Source organism: Pongo pygmaeus, chromosome X (assembly GCF_028885625.2).
Source record: "Pongo pygmaeus isolate AG05252 chromosome X, NHGRI_mPonPyg2-v2.0_pri, whole genome shotgun sequence".
Taxonomy (NCBI): Eukaryota; Metazoa; Chordata; class Mammalia; order Primates; family Hominidae; genus Pongo; species Pongo pygmaeus.
The window spans coordinates 88301319-88315018 of NC_072396.2; the positions used below are offsets into that span (position 1 = coordinate 88301319).

Below are 13700 nucleotides of genomic sequence, written 5' to 3' on the forward strand. Positions count from 1 at the left end.
TCTGTCAATTTTTGTGTACCAATGATAGACAAAGGGAAACCAGTGGGCCAAGTTCACCTCTGCTGATTTTACAAAGAGTTTTAAACTCAACTATCTATACAATGCAAGATAATCTGCTTTGCTCTGCCTTAACCAATCAGGCAGACCTAAGTGTATGGCAGAGGGAGAGAGTTCCCTCTCTGTCTCACATACTATAAGCTTCTGTATTACAGGAAGCAAATTTTCATCTTTTTGATTAACCAGCTTCTAAAGCAATGCCTTGGACATAATAAGTGCTCAAATGAGTTAAAGTATTACCTCCACTTCTGTGTCCTAAAAAACTTTTGCGTAGATTTGATATTATTTCTTTCTTAAATGCTTTGTAGCATTAATGAGTAAAGCAATTTGGGTCTGAAGATTTCTTTTAAGGAAGATTTTAATTAAAAAATTCAATTTCTCTAATTAAATATAAAATATTAAGTTACTGTTTTTCTTTTACAATTAATTTTAGTAATTTCCAACTTTTAAGAAATTGGTCCATTCCTTTAAGTTATGGAATGTATAGTCATATAGGTTAACTTTGTGAGTATACTGTTTAATGTCTGTACAGTCTATTGTGGCACATTCTCCCTCATGATATTGGCAATTTGTGTCCTCTCTCCTTTTTTTTTCTCTAAAATCTAACATTTGGTTTCATTGCATTTGTTCATTGCTTTTCTGTTTTCTATATCAATTATTTATGCTCTTAGCATTATCATTTCCTCTTTATCCTTGTTTTGAGTTTAATTTGCTCTTCTACTAGTATTTTGTTAAAGTGACCCTCAAGTAATAGATTTCAAGTTTTCTACGTACCCACTAAATTATCCTTTTATTTCTCCTCTACTGGCCTTTGTGCTATTATTGCTACACATTTTGCTTTTACAAATGCTACTAAATCCCAAATAAGTTGTTATTTTAAAAATTAAACAGTTATTGCTTAAAATGATTTTGTAAATTAAAAGATCTTTCATTTATACCCACATATTTACTATTTCCAGTACTCTCCTTTCCATTATGTATGTTAAAATTTCAATTTGGTATTACTTTTCTTCTGTGTGATGATTTCCTTTAACAGTTTTGATAATGTATATCTGCTAGTGATGTATTTTATACTTTGGTATGAGTGGAAGAACTTTTTTTTAAAATTTATTTATTATTATTATTTTTAAATTTTATTGTTATTATACTTTAAGTTTTAGGGTACGTGTGCACAACGTGCAGGTTTGTTACATATGTATACTTTTATATTGCTTTTTTTATATATAAAATTCTAAGTTAACTTCTTTTTTTCTTTTGGCACATTAAGAATGTTGCCCCATTGTTTTCTGTGTTGCACTGTTTCCATGAGATATATCCTACCGTTGTCATATTTGTTCTCCTATACATAAAGTGCAGTTATTTTCTCTGGCTGCATTTAAGATTTTCTCTTTTCTATGAATTTCAATTATTAGATTATGAAATACCTTGGTGCTATTTTCTTCATCGTTCTTATTCGTGGGATTTCTTGAGCTTCTTGGGTATGTAGGTTCATAGATTTCATCAAATTTGTAAAATTTTCAACTGTTCATTTTTAGATAATTTTCTTCTACTTCTCACCTTCTGTGACTCAAAAAATATGGATGGTAGGTTGAATGACATTGGCTCACAATTCATTGTTGCTCCATTCATTTATTTCTCATATTTTTCTCTCTACTTTTCATTTTGAATACTTTTTATTTGTACGTATTAAAGTTCACTATTTTTTTCTTCTGCAGTAGCTAATCTGCTGTTAAAACTATCCAGTGCATTTGCCATTTCATATGCTATATTTTGTCTCTAGAATTTCAATCAATGTGGATCTTTTAAAAAAATCTATTTTGTTCTAATCTTGCTTGTGCTTTCTGTTACCTTATTGAACATATGGAATGCAGAAATAATAGCTGTTTTTTTAACGTTGTTCTCTACTAATTTCACACCCTTTTTTAATTCTGTTTTTCTTATTGCTTTCTCACGGGAATATGGGTTGTATATTTTCCTATGTCTTTGCATGCTTGGTAATTTTTCATTTAACATCAGATATTATGAATCTTGTTGTTGGGTACTGTCTGTTTTTGTAGTATTTGAATATGTTTGCCTTTGTTTGGGGATACATTTAAGTTACTAGGAATTGGTTTGGTTCTTTTGAAGTTTGCTTTTGTCAGGCAAATCTAGAATTGCCTTTATTCTAGATCTAATTTGCTCCATTACCCTGGCAATACCCTTGTGAGGACTTTCTTAAATGCCTCTTGAAATATGATGTTTTCCAATCTGGCTAGTGAGAACATAACCATTCCTGGTTCTCCGTGAGTTCTGAGGATTGATTTGCCTGTTCCTTTATTGTGGTTCTTTCTCTGTCCTCATCAGTTTCATCACACACTTGAGCTGATCATTATTCAGAAACTTGAAGGGTCCCTCTGCAGATCTCTGAAGCTCTCTCCATATGCAGTTTTCTCCTTCACTGTGCAATGTTCTCTGCAGTACACTGTTCCTCAAGTTGTAGGCACCCTTGTGCTTTCTGAACTCTGAACTATGTCTTCTCAACTCAGAGAGACTCCTAGCCTTTTTGGGCTCCTTTCATCTGAGCTATTGTCTGGAAATTTTCCCAAGGCAGTAAGTTGGGACATTCATAGGGCTCATCTTGTCTCCCTTCTCTCAAGAATCATGGTCCTGTGCTGCCTTTTGCCAAAGGTCTAAAATTCATTATTTTCTATTTTTTTCTGTTTTTTTGTTTGTTTGTTTGTTTGTGTTTAGATATTTAAGGTAAAAGAGGAAATCCTGTTACTGTTACTTCATCATTGCTATAAGCAGAAATTCAGGTGACCTTTTGGAGTGGTGGAGTGGGAATGCTTTAGGAGTCTGGATACCTCCATCCTATTAAGCTCTTAAGCTTCATTACTTGCTAGTCTTGTGACTTTAGCAGAGATAATTGACCTCTGGAACCTCAGTTCCTTCATCTGGAAAATGGGACTGTAAAACCTGTCCTATTCTTCTTCAAATGATGTGTCATCTTCATTAAAATACTTAATAAACTGTAATGTGCTACGTCAAGCCTATTTTTGTTAATAGTTAACATGTCATCAACTGGCCATCAGTACTGGGAATAACTCTTTTAACGTACATCAATCCACTCCTACACAATTTATATATGAACCTCAAATGAAGGATATGTACATTATGATATTATAATGGCAAAAAGAAGACTGATCCTGAGATCCCTGTCTATGCAATAAGAGTTTAATCTTTCAAAATGTTTAAGAATGTGAAAGTTAAGCACAACAAATAGCATGGTGTCCCCATATGCCTGGAAGCCACTCCAGAATTTTTTAGTATAAATTTAATATTACAAAAAGCTTTTTTTTTTTTTTTTTTTTTTTTTTTTCTGAGACGGAGTTTCACTCTTGTTGCCCAGGCTGAAGTGCAATGGCACGATCTTGGCTCACTGCAGCCTCCACCTCCTGGGTTCAAGCAATTCTCCTGCCTCAGCCTCCGAGTAGCTAAGATTACAGGCACTGGCCACCATGCCTGGCTAATTTTTGTATTTTAGTAGAGATGGGGATTCACCTCTCTATTTACTTTATTTTAAAATCATCTTGCCAAAGTTTTTAGATATTGCAAAAAATAAATTCCAGCATCTTCAAAGCATAAAGTCTAGTGACAGACATCTGTTTATCCTCATACTATGAGAGTATATTATCTGTTTATTAAGCTATAATTTACTGAAATGTATTGTACACATCTCTTATCTTTCTTTTTAGAGATAAAATTGACTTATATTGCTTAGGTGAAAATAGAAACAAAAGGAGATTTTAATAAAAACTTATCATATGACTTTCTCAGGGCACAAAGAAATTGTTCACTGACCTCACTTTAAAACACACTTAAAATTATGTAATTAATATTCAGTTTTGCCAGCTACATAAAACATATTCATAGTGACATGAACACAGATTGCAAGAAAATTTTATGTACACATACTCCACATAAATATATGAAAATATAAAGGGACATATATGTCTATAGCTACATCCCTAACGACTAAATTCTAAAGAAAGTTTCTACCAAACAAATGCATTAGCAAGTAAATGTACTGGATCTCAGAATGTTTAATCAATGATAAAAATGTATTAGCCTTTAATGACACTTGCTTTATTCACATGGTAATGTGTTCAAATAATATACACCTAAAACTATAAGTACCTAATCATACCATCAGATATCAGACAGAATAAATACCTAGTATTTGATAGCACAACAGGGTGACTATAGTCAAAATAATTTAATTGTATATTTTAAAATAACTAAAAAAGTATAACTGAATTGTTTGTAACACAAAGGATAAACGCTTAAGGGAATGGATAGCCCATTTTCCATGATGTGATTATTATGCACTGCACGCTTGTATCAAAATATCTCATGTACCCCATAAATGTGTACACCTACTATGTACCCACAAAAGTTAAAAATAAAAAAATTAAAAATACTGAAAAAAAGTAAAAAGATCAATTTCAAATGGATAAACAGCTGAATGACAAAAACATAAATAGGGACTCAACTGAATGACTATTTCCTTTGGCTCTGTTTTTATGCAATCCCACATGCATCCATCCATACAGAATATATGACAGTGATATATGGCACTAATGGCCAGTGATATACAGTGTCTCCTAATGAGCTAAGTAGTACCTTGATTCATTCATATTCGTTGAGTAAAAATTTTGTTTCAATAAATTGTGTTTCTTTGTACATTTCTAGCCCTAAAAAATGTGCAGGTAAATCACTTCTATGTTTCACTGGAGAGTGTTTGTACTGCCACAACCATTGAAAACTAACATTTCACAATCTTGCAAATCACAGTCTTGTTAATACTTTTAAAATGTAGGTTGTATTTTAACTTACTAATGAGGGAAGTACACAAAGAGATAGACTATTTAATTATCTTATAACTCTCATTCCTGATTTTACATCAACCTGCACAAATTTAGGGGAAAAAGATTTAGGCACACATTAGAGGTTAGGGGGATATCCCTCAAAGTACACCACCAAGTGGTAAGTAGGTAACATTATATAAACATACACATATATAGTGTAGAAACAACATACAAACACACATGTATATAGACAATAAAAATGTGAAAGCATAAATTTATCCCCATCGAGAAAAGGAAACTCTTGTACAACTTTGGTGGCGATTTAAATTAGTACAGTCATTATGGAAAACAGTATAGAGGTCCCTAAAAAATTAAAAATAGAACTCCTACCACATATGATCCAGCAATCCCACTTCTCAATATATAGCCAAAGGAAATAAAATCAGTATCTTGAAGATATATCTGCACTCCCATGTTTACTCACTGCAGTATTATTCACAGTAGCCAAGATATGGAGTCAACCTAAGTGTCTATCAACAGATGAATGGATAAAGAAAATGTGGCATATATAAAAAATGGAATACCATTCAGCGTTGACAAAGAAAAAATAATCTTGTAATTTGCAACTACATAGGTGAACCTCGAGGACTTTATATTAAGTGAAATAAGCCAGGCACAGAAAGACAAATACTGCATGATCTCACATATGTGGAATCTAAAAAAAAAAGTCAAATTCATAGAAGCAGAGAGTAGAATGGTAGTTATCAAGGCTGGAGAACAGTGAGGGATTGGGTAGATGTTGATCAAGGAATACAAAATTTTAGTTAGACAGGAAGAATAAGTTCAAGAGATCTATTGTATGACATGGTGACTACAGTTAATAACAATGTATTGGATACTTGAAAATTGCTAAGAGAGTAGATTTTACATGTTTTCACTACAAAATAAGTTTGTGAGGTAACTGATATGTTATTAGCTTGATTTAGCTGTTCCACAATGTGTACATATATCCAATCATCATGTTACACACTATAAACATATATATTTTTGTCAATCAAATAATGAAGGATTATCCCTACAAATACTTTAAAGAGTAAGAAAATGCATAGTGTAATCATGCTCAAGACTTCTTGTCAAAAAAATAAAAATAAAGAAATTGCATAATGACTTAACAGTCTCATAGAGTAGAATCCCAAATCTGATAGCCACAGGTAAAACTCCTCCTTTATTCTTCAAATGAAAAAAATAAAACAAAAACAAAAGATACTTAAGGCAGAATATCTCAAACAGAGATCCAAAGATAGATTTTGTCAGTGTAGGAAAAATTTTGGTTTTGTTTTTGGGGGTAGCATCTAAAAGTTGGAAAAGCCAAGGAAACAAAACCTTCTCTACAGTTGCCAAAAAGGAAAGTACTGCTGACACATTTATTTTAACCCAATAAGACCCATTCAGACTTGTGCTTTCTGGAACCATAAGATAATAAATTTGGATTGTTCTAGGGCAATAATTTTGTGGTGATATATTATGGCAGCAAAGAGACAACATACCATTCCCCTTGAGGATGTTGGTGACAGTGAACCTAATACAACTATATTCTTCTGTAACACTCTGTTGAAAAGTCAAGTAATTAGGATAAATATCATTTCAATGGTAAAGCCATTGCTATCACCAATGTGAGTGGATATACTCAGAGGCTTATCGATTTTACCTATGACATTGGTGTAGTTTTTTTCTCTTAATGATACAATGTATACTTCAGAATGGAACAAAGCTTATCTGTATTTGTCATACAATATATAATGGAGAATGCTTAGATTGCATATTTCTTTACAAATGCGAAAACAGACAAAAGAAAATTCAGGTTTTTGTTTCTATGACCACCAGCTCTTAAAAGTCTCTGTTGTACAGGAGTAAGATTTCACTTTACTTCAGTGCTTCTCAGACATTACTATACATATTAGTAACTGGGAGGTCTTGTTAAAATGCAGATTCTGATTCAGTATATCTAGTGTGGGGCCAGAGATTTTGCAGTTTCTAAGCATCTCCCAGGTGATGTTCATGCTACCACTCTATGGAACACACTTTGAATAGCAAGGGAGGGATTCAACAATCCCTACCTGAGGCTCCATATCACAAACAATACTGAATTCAAAATGTTTCTCTCTGCATTCAGTATTACTAGTTAGGAGAAGAAAAATAATCTCAAACTGACTTCCAGCATCTTTTAACCATTTATTAGTGATGGAAGTGAGCCTAAATAAAATGTCTGACTCATTACTTTAGTAACTAACATATATATTCAAAAATAAATTCATGTGGCTATACTTTTGTCTTAGAATAATGAGGAGAAGTCAAGACTGAGCGTTCTAATACCTAATGTAATATTTCCCACTATTACAGAATATATTTCTTCTTCCACATTTTACAATGCCTGGATCTCTTCCAATTGTTGCTTTGTTGAGAGGTGATATGGTTTGACTCTGTGTCCCCACTCAACTCTCATCTGGAATTGTAATTCCCACATGTGGAGGGAGTAACCTGATGGAAGATGACTGGATCATGGGGGCGGTTTCCCCCATGCTGTTCTCATGATCATGAGTAAAATGGTGTAAAAGTGTTTGGAAGTTCCCACCTCGGTCTTTCTCTCTCCTGCTGCCATGTAAGACGTGCCTTGCATTTCTTTCAACTTCCACCATGATTGCAAATTTCCTGAGGCCTCCCCAGCCATGTGGAACTGTGAGTCAGTTAAATATCTTTCTTTATAAATTACCCAGTCTTGAGAAGTTCTTTATAGCAGTGTGGAAACAGATTAGTACAAGGGGATTTCAACACAACAAATTTTCGGTCTATGAAAGGGCAAAACTATTTTGAAAATGCATCTCAGATAATTACTTTCTTAAATGGCACAGCTATTCCATCCATAAAACATACAATAGGTACATTAAGCTAGCCAAATAAGAAAATATTGAATCATTAAATTAGTGTATTAGAAAAGTTATATAATAATATAATCTATGTTTTAATAAAATCCACTCACGAAGTGCTTTCAACATTGGTTGGTTTGACAGTAAGAAAGAATATGGGTCTATGTGCCTTCTGCCAGTGAAGCCATTGGAGGTCAGCACAATGAGCCCTTTCCCCTTAACTTCAGCCTTTATTTATTTAAAAAATGTCATCTCCACTAAGAAAAAAAAAGGAAAATATTACAGGTATTAGAGGTTCAGAAGGAGAAAAGAAACTAGGGGAAAATATACATGTTATATGAGTGTGTTTGTGTGTGTGTGTGTGTGTATGAATTTACGTATACGTGTGTGTGTGTGTGTATATATATATACACATAAATTTTTTGAAAAACAATGAAGACAGGCCTCACTGTAGCTCCTTAACTTATACCTAGTAGCTTAACAGTTGAGCATACAGTGTCTAGAATAACACCTGCCCTCAAATCCTGGCTTTGCCACTTAACAGTATATGACCTTGCATGAGCACCATACACTAATATTTGCCTAATAACAAAAGTGCTTAGTGGGAGTATATAAGCCACATGTTTGCATGACTGTTTTTAGAAGCTTGAAAGAAACTGTCCCTAACTCCAAGGGAAAAGAGGCTAAGGAGATAGTTTGCTAAATTTTGCCACCCTGACAATAATAGCCTTAAAGATTCTAAGGATCAACCCAAATGCACATATGTCTAGTTGTGAAACAATAGGAGACCTTTTGTGAAACAAAAGGTAAGACAGACATTGTTCTAGATTTCTTTACAGATGGAAGATGTAAGGTGAAGCATTTAATTGCCTAACAGTATAATTTCATGTATCCAGTTGCCTTATACCTAGGTCTCTGGTTTAATCCAGGCAATTTTGCTACTAGTTGGTGCAAGAATGACCCCATTTGGATAGACAGGTTTCAACTTATTTCCTTAAAATTTTATGCAGACTGGAAAGGTATTAGGATATCAGTGATAGCTTCTGAATATGCCAGCGTCTCAAGCTCCCTTCCTAAGCATAATATATCTCTAGAATTATCAATATTTGCTCCCAAACTAGTGTACCTAAATATAGTGTACTCAATGCAAGTATATTAAGAAAACATCAATTTCAGTTTTAGCTCACTGACTCCAAAATAAAATAAAAATCAATAATTCAAATTTTATTTATTCTGTTGGAGATTACACTATAAAAATATAATTCCCTCTAGAAGTATGATACAATTTTAAAAGCAGAAGGAAATAAATGTTTTTAAAATGTATTTTATGCAAATTTTCATGCTATATTTTTTCAATCAAGACTGAGAGAGTGTGTTTTAATAAAATATCTAAAACAAATAAGTATTTGTAAGTATACACCATTTATTTGGGTAATCTTACAAATCTCTAACTTTGTAGAAGTAATATGGTGTTTATGGAATGCACGCGCACACACACACACACACACACACACACACACGTCTCAGATTCCAGAGATTTAGATCCTAGCTAAAGCTCTAGCCAAAAGTTCATTATATTGACCTTAGTCAAGCATAACTTGGTGATTAGAAGTCAAACCCGTGATTAGGTCTTGACTGTGACATATAGTAGCTGTGTGGTCCTGGGAAAATCCACTGCTTTGAAAGATGTTTTCTCATTTGTAAAATGGGAAATAATACTATACACTCTTTCATATAGATTTTGTGATGTTTAAATGTAATAAGATATATAAAGTTTTTAGCACAATGCCTGGTACTAAGTGCTTAATAACTATTAGTGTTTATTAATGCTAGTAAAGTACCTCACTTCTTTGGGCTTCAGATTATTTACTTGTAAAATAAGGGGATTGGCTTATCACTATAAAATCTCTCCCAACTTAAACTCTACAACTTAAATGAGAAAACCCAATGTCATCCTCCCAGATAGAAATTGTAAAACAAGCCTTAAAAAACACATGTCACACTCATTTTTTTTTCATATTTTATTTTGGGCTCTCTAAACTTAACAGCATATTTCTAAGCACCACATTCTATCCAGAGTTGCTTAAGTTTGATCAGTTTTCTCTATTGGTCTATGTGTAAATGTCTAGGAAAGTCTCAACTACTATGAAAGCTGGCTATAAGCTAAAACAGCTTTGAGGAGTTTCATATAATGTAGGTAATCAGAGAAAAGGTCAAAGGATTTTCCCTTATAATGAATAACATTCATGGTTTACTTACAATTATCTACAATAATGATGTTCTAATTTACAGGTTAAAACACCCTTCAGACTGCTTTTAATCTATGTTTCTAAGTCAAAAACCTTTATGTGATATTGAGATGGTATCTCAAAGTGAGGCAGGAGCCAAAGTGAAATATGTGAAAAACCTCTGTATTAAACCATAATCACACTGTCATTCAAGTAAAACTTGAGCTCTGCAGAACAATGCAATTTGAAGCCTAAAGGATAGGAAAGTGACAACCAATATATAATAGCAATTGTAACAACCATCACAAAGGTCATCTCTGATTCAAGAGATGTACACATGAAAACTATCAGGAATAGTCAATATAAGATAGCAATTGTAGATAAAATGTAATAAAAAGTGAGTAATTTGTATATTTTTAAAGATACATGATACAATGTCACCAAAGAGAAGTGTAGAACAATGGAATACCTCTTTGGTATTTTTCAAACTGAGAAAATTACAGACAGAACCTCTTCTGGGATAGTGTTCCCTCCCTTGATCTTGTTTAAGAGGACATGACATATTTGAAGGCCACCCAGTAAATAGAGATCTCTGTAATTCCTTTCCTCTGACTTAAATTCAGGTTTATTTAGTCATTGGAGGGTCTCTTGCCTGACCAGTGATGAATAAGCTTTCACATGTATACAGTTCTCTCTATAAAAATACTGCTTCATTTCCCAGGAAATTGTTTTCTAGGGGAAAAAGAAGAACATATATGGCTACAGCTATTTTGATTATTCAGTTAGGTGCTATGGGCAGATAATAAAGAAATAGATGGCATGGACCCAACCCTTAAGGAAGGGTTTAAAATCCAGTTGAGGATTCCAGTCTAACACACACACACACACACAACAACAACAACAACAATAACAAAGGAGACAATACAAAGCAGCCTACAAGCAAGTGACAAAGACAATAATTGATGTGGGAATTCTAGGAAAAGTGAGGTCAGTAACATTTGCGTTAGATTAATTTGGAAGGCACTTGTGGAGGCGTGGAATTTGAGTTGAGTTTCCAAAGTGGGTAAGATGTGAATTATGTAGAAGAGAGGACATCCTACGTGGAGGGGATAGTAATGGTATAAGGAGCAAAGCTATAAAGGTAGATTGTTCTAACTGAACATTAAAGAGAGTTGTGCACTGAAGAATAAAGGAAAATAAGGCTCCTGCATTACAATGAGGCCAGATTATGAAGTTCTTTGAAATTCGGGTGGAATTAGGCTTGAAACAATAGAAAATAAGGGGCCAAGAATATGTTGGTTAAAGAAAGTGATTTGTTGAAAGAAGTGTTCACAGACCACTAAGGATTTGGGGCACAGGTGAAGACTGCCTAGGAAGCTCCTACAGTGACTAGATGGGTGCTGATGAGAATTTAGATTGTAAAGGAGGAATGGTGTGAGAAGGCTTTCAAAGGAAAATTTACCAGTACTTGATAATCCCTTAACTGTGAGAAATAGAGAAAAATCCAGATTCCTCTGTAAAATTGTCAGGAGTCTATGATCAGACTGTGAAGGGCAATTAATAACAATACTGTACAATCTATTCATCAATAATAGGCAGGTTGTTCTTCATTGTTCCCCACAACTGCTGAGTAATAAAAGCCTTAATATAAGTAATATAACAGCCTTCCCAATGAAGGGGTGCGGGAAAGGGCTTCTCAAAATAATATTTGACTTCAGTGATTCTAGCAGAGACACAGAGGAAGAAGATGGACTCAGCACCAAACTTGATATGGAGACTAAAGATTTATAACAGATTGTCCCAAGAAGAGAAAAAGACAAGAAAGGAAAATTTCTTACTCTGAGCCTCCACAATGGACTTCATTCTGAACCTTTCCAAAGAATTTAAGGTTCAAAATCATTGGCACCCCAAATCAGAGCTCCTTTAAGATTAAAAGCTAGATTTATTTGAATAATTAGTGTTTATTTTTCCAAACAGTTTCTTATCTGATAAACTTCTATTCCACAAATTCTTCTAGAGTTCATTCCGTTATTCAACATCTAATATCTGGAAATTTAGAACGTGCCTTCTCAAATTTATAAGGCTCATTTTGAAGCTGGATTTACTCAGTAGGCCAGTTTAAACTAAATGGCAGATCCCTCCCCATCAACTGGTGCTTGAAACATCACAAGGCCTGGGATGTTCCCTGGGTCTCTACTTTCCAAATTCAGCACAGAAATGGCTCAGCCCCACCTCTTCCAGTGAAACCGAAACGGCGCCTGTGCAAACTCCAAGCCTATTCTCCTCACAGTGACCCACCCCGCCCCCACCAAGGTGCTAACGCGCAGGCGCTACGCTCTCAGTGCCTTTGAGTAGGGCTGTGAGAAATCTACTGTCCAGTGAAATCTAGAAGTGGTAGAATTCAATCCCCTCCTTTCTTCGGAGGCAGAGGCGCCACTTCCTCCTACTACCCGTCCAGAAGTGCGTCCCAAACATCGCTCTGTCTCCGAGCAAGGTCCTTCGCTCTCTGGCAATCCCCATTGTATCCCTATCCGCAGCTCGTTTCTAATCTCGCTGAGCCGCCAGCCTTCGCTAGGAGGATAGAGGCACTTGGCTCCCTAGGATCCGCACCAGTTTTTTGTCTGCCTGTTTAGGCCATGGAACCTATGGACCCCCCACCCCCAACCTCGCCCCAAACTAGGAAAAGCATTATCCCGGTGCTTTGCCCTCCCTCCTTCGCCCTTCTCACCCACTCAGTGTTGACTGCTTACCTCGGGTGTGGTGCGGTTACGAAAGGAATCAGCGGAACCCAGATCAGGCCACTGCTGGGGCAGGCGGATTCAGCGAGATTTTTCCTGGGTCTCCACTGCCGCTTCAGACAATGAAATCAGCGTGTCCGATCATCAATTCTCATCATGATCGTGACGTCACAAAAGACAGCGGCCAATGGGAGCCTGCGATCAGCTCAGGACAGTCCCTGGCCTCAGCCCAGAACCCAAGAGTTGGGAGGGGGGAAGAGAGATGGCTGCCTGCAACTGGACTGCCTCTTCCTCGCACAAATCAGCTACATCTACGGCCAGGGCTCTCTATACCTTCCTGAATAGCTGTGAACACCAAGCATCCCTGTGACTATAGTAGTTACATGCCAGCCATTTGAGCAGGTGCTGCCTTGCCTTCCAACTTGACATTGGGTTTTAACAAAATTTTTACATGCTGCCAAAACCAAATGATAGCATAAAGAAATACAGTCCTTTGTGGTCAGTGTTCGATTGACAGGTAAATATTCAGTTTTACTAAAATCAATAAAGTGTCCATCGAGCCTTCAGGATTTTACAGTAAAAGCAAGTGTACTGTTATACGTGACTGGTTGGCTCTGATGACTGAGGAAAGAAACTATGGTTTTTATTCATCCAACCTCAATTCCTATTCTGGCAGAAGCTTCTTGGGTGATCACTATTATACCATTCCAGAAAAGAAGTCAAGTCACATGTTACATAATTTAACAGTCACTTGATATACTTCCCAGATTTGCTGGATGCCATGAGAGATATAGAATTCATTGATTCTCTGCTATCATAGAACTTGCAACATCGTTTAGAAGACAAGATTAGCACACAGTAAATATTCACAACAATAAAATAAAGTACATGATCATGTGTTCAGTC

General features: G+C 35.3%; 1 protein-coding gene across 10 annotated transcripts in view; it reads right to left on the reverse strand.

Moving 5' to 3' along the window:
- HDX (highly divergent homeobox) overlaps window positions 1-12958 on the reverse strand; it is a 188340-nt gene extending 175382 nt beyond the window's left edge. For 9 of the 10 annotated variants that reach the window (XR_008497195.2, XR_010125555.1, XM_054472991.2 and 6 more), the window contains exon 1: window positions 12807-12942. The gene's annotated coding sequence lies outside the window, so the exon portion shown is untranslated. Of the gene's footprint in view, window positions 1-12806 lie in introns of all 10 variants that reach the window. The other variant, XM_063660893.1, reaches the window with a different exon arrangement.
- Window positions 12959-13700: the final 742 nt, after the last annotated feature.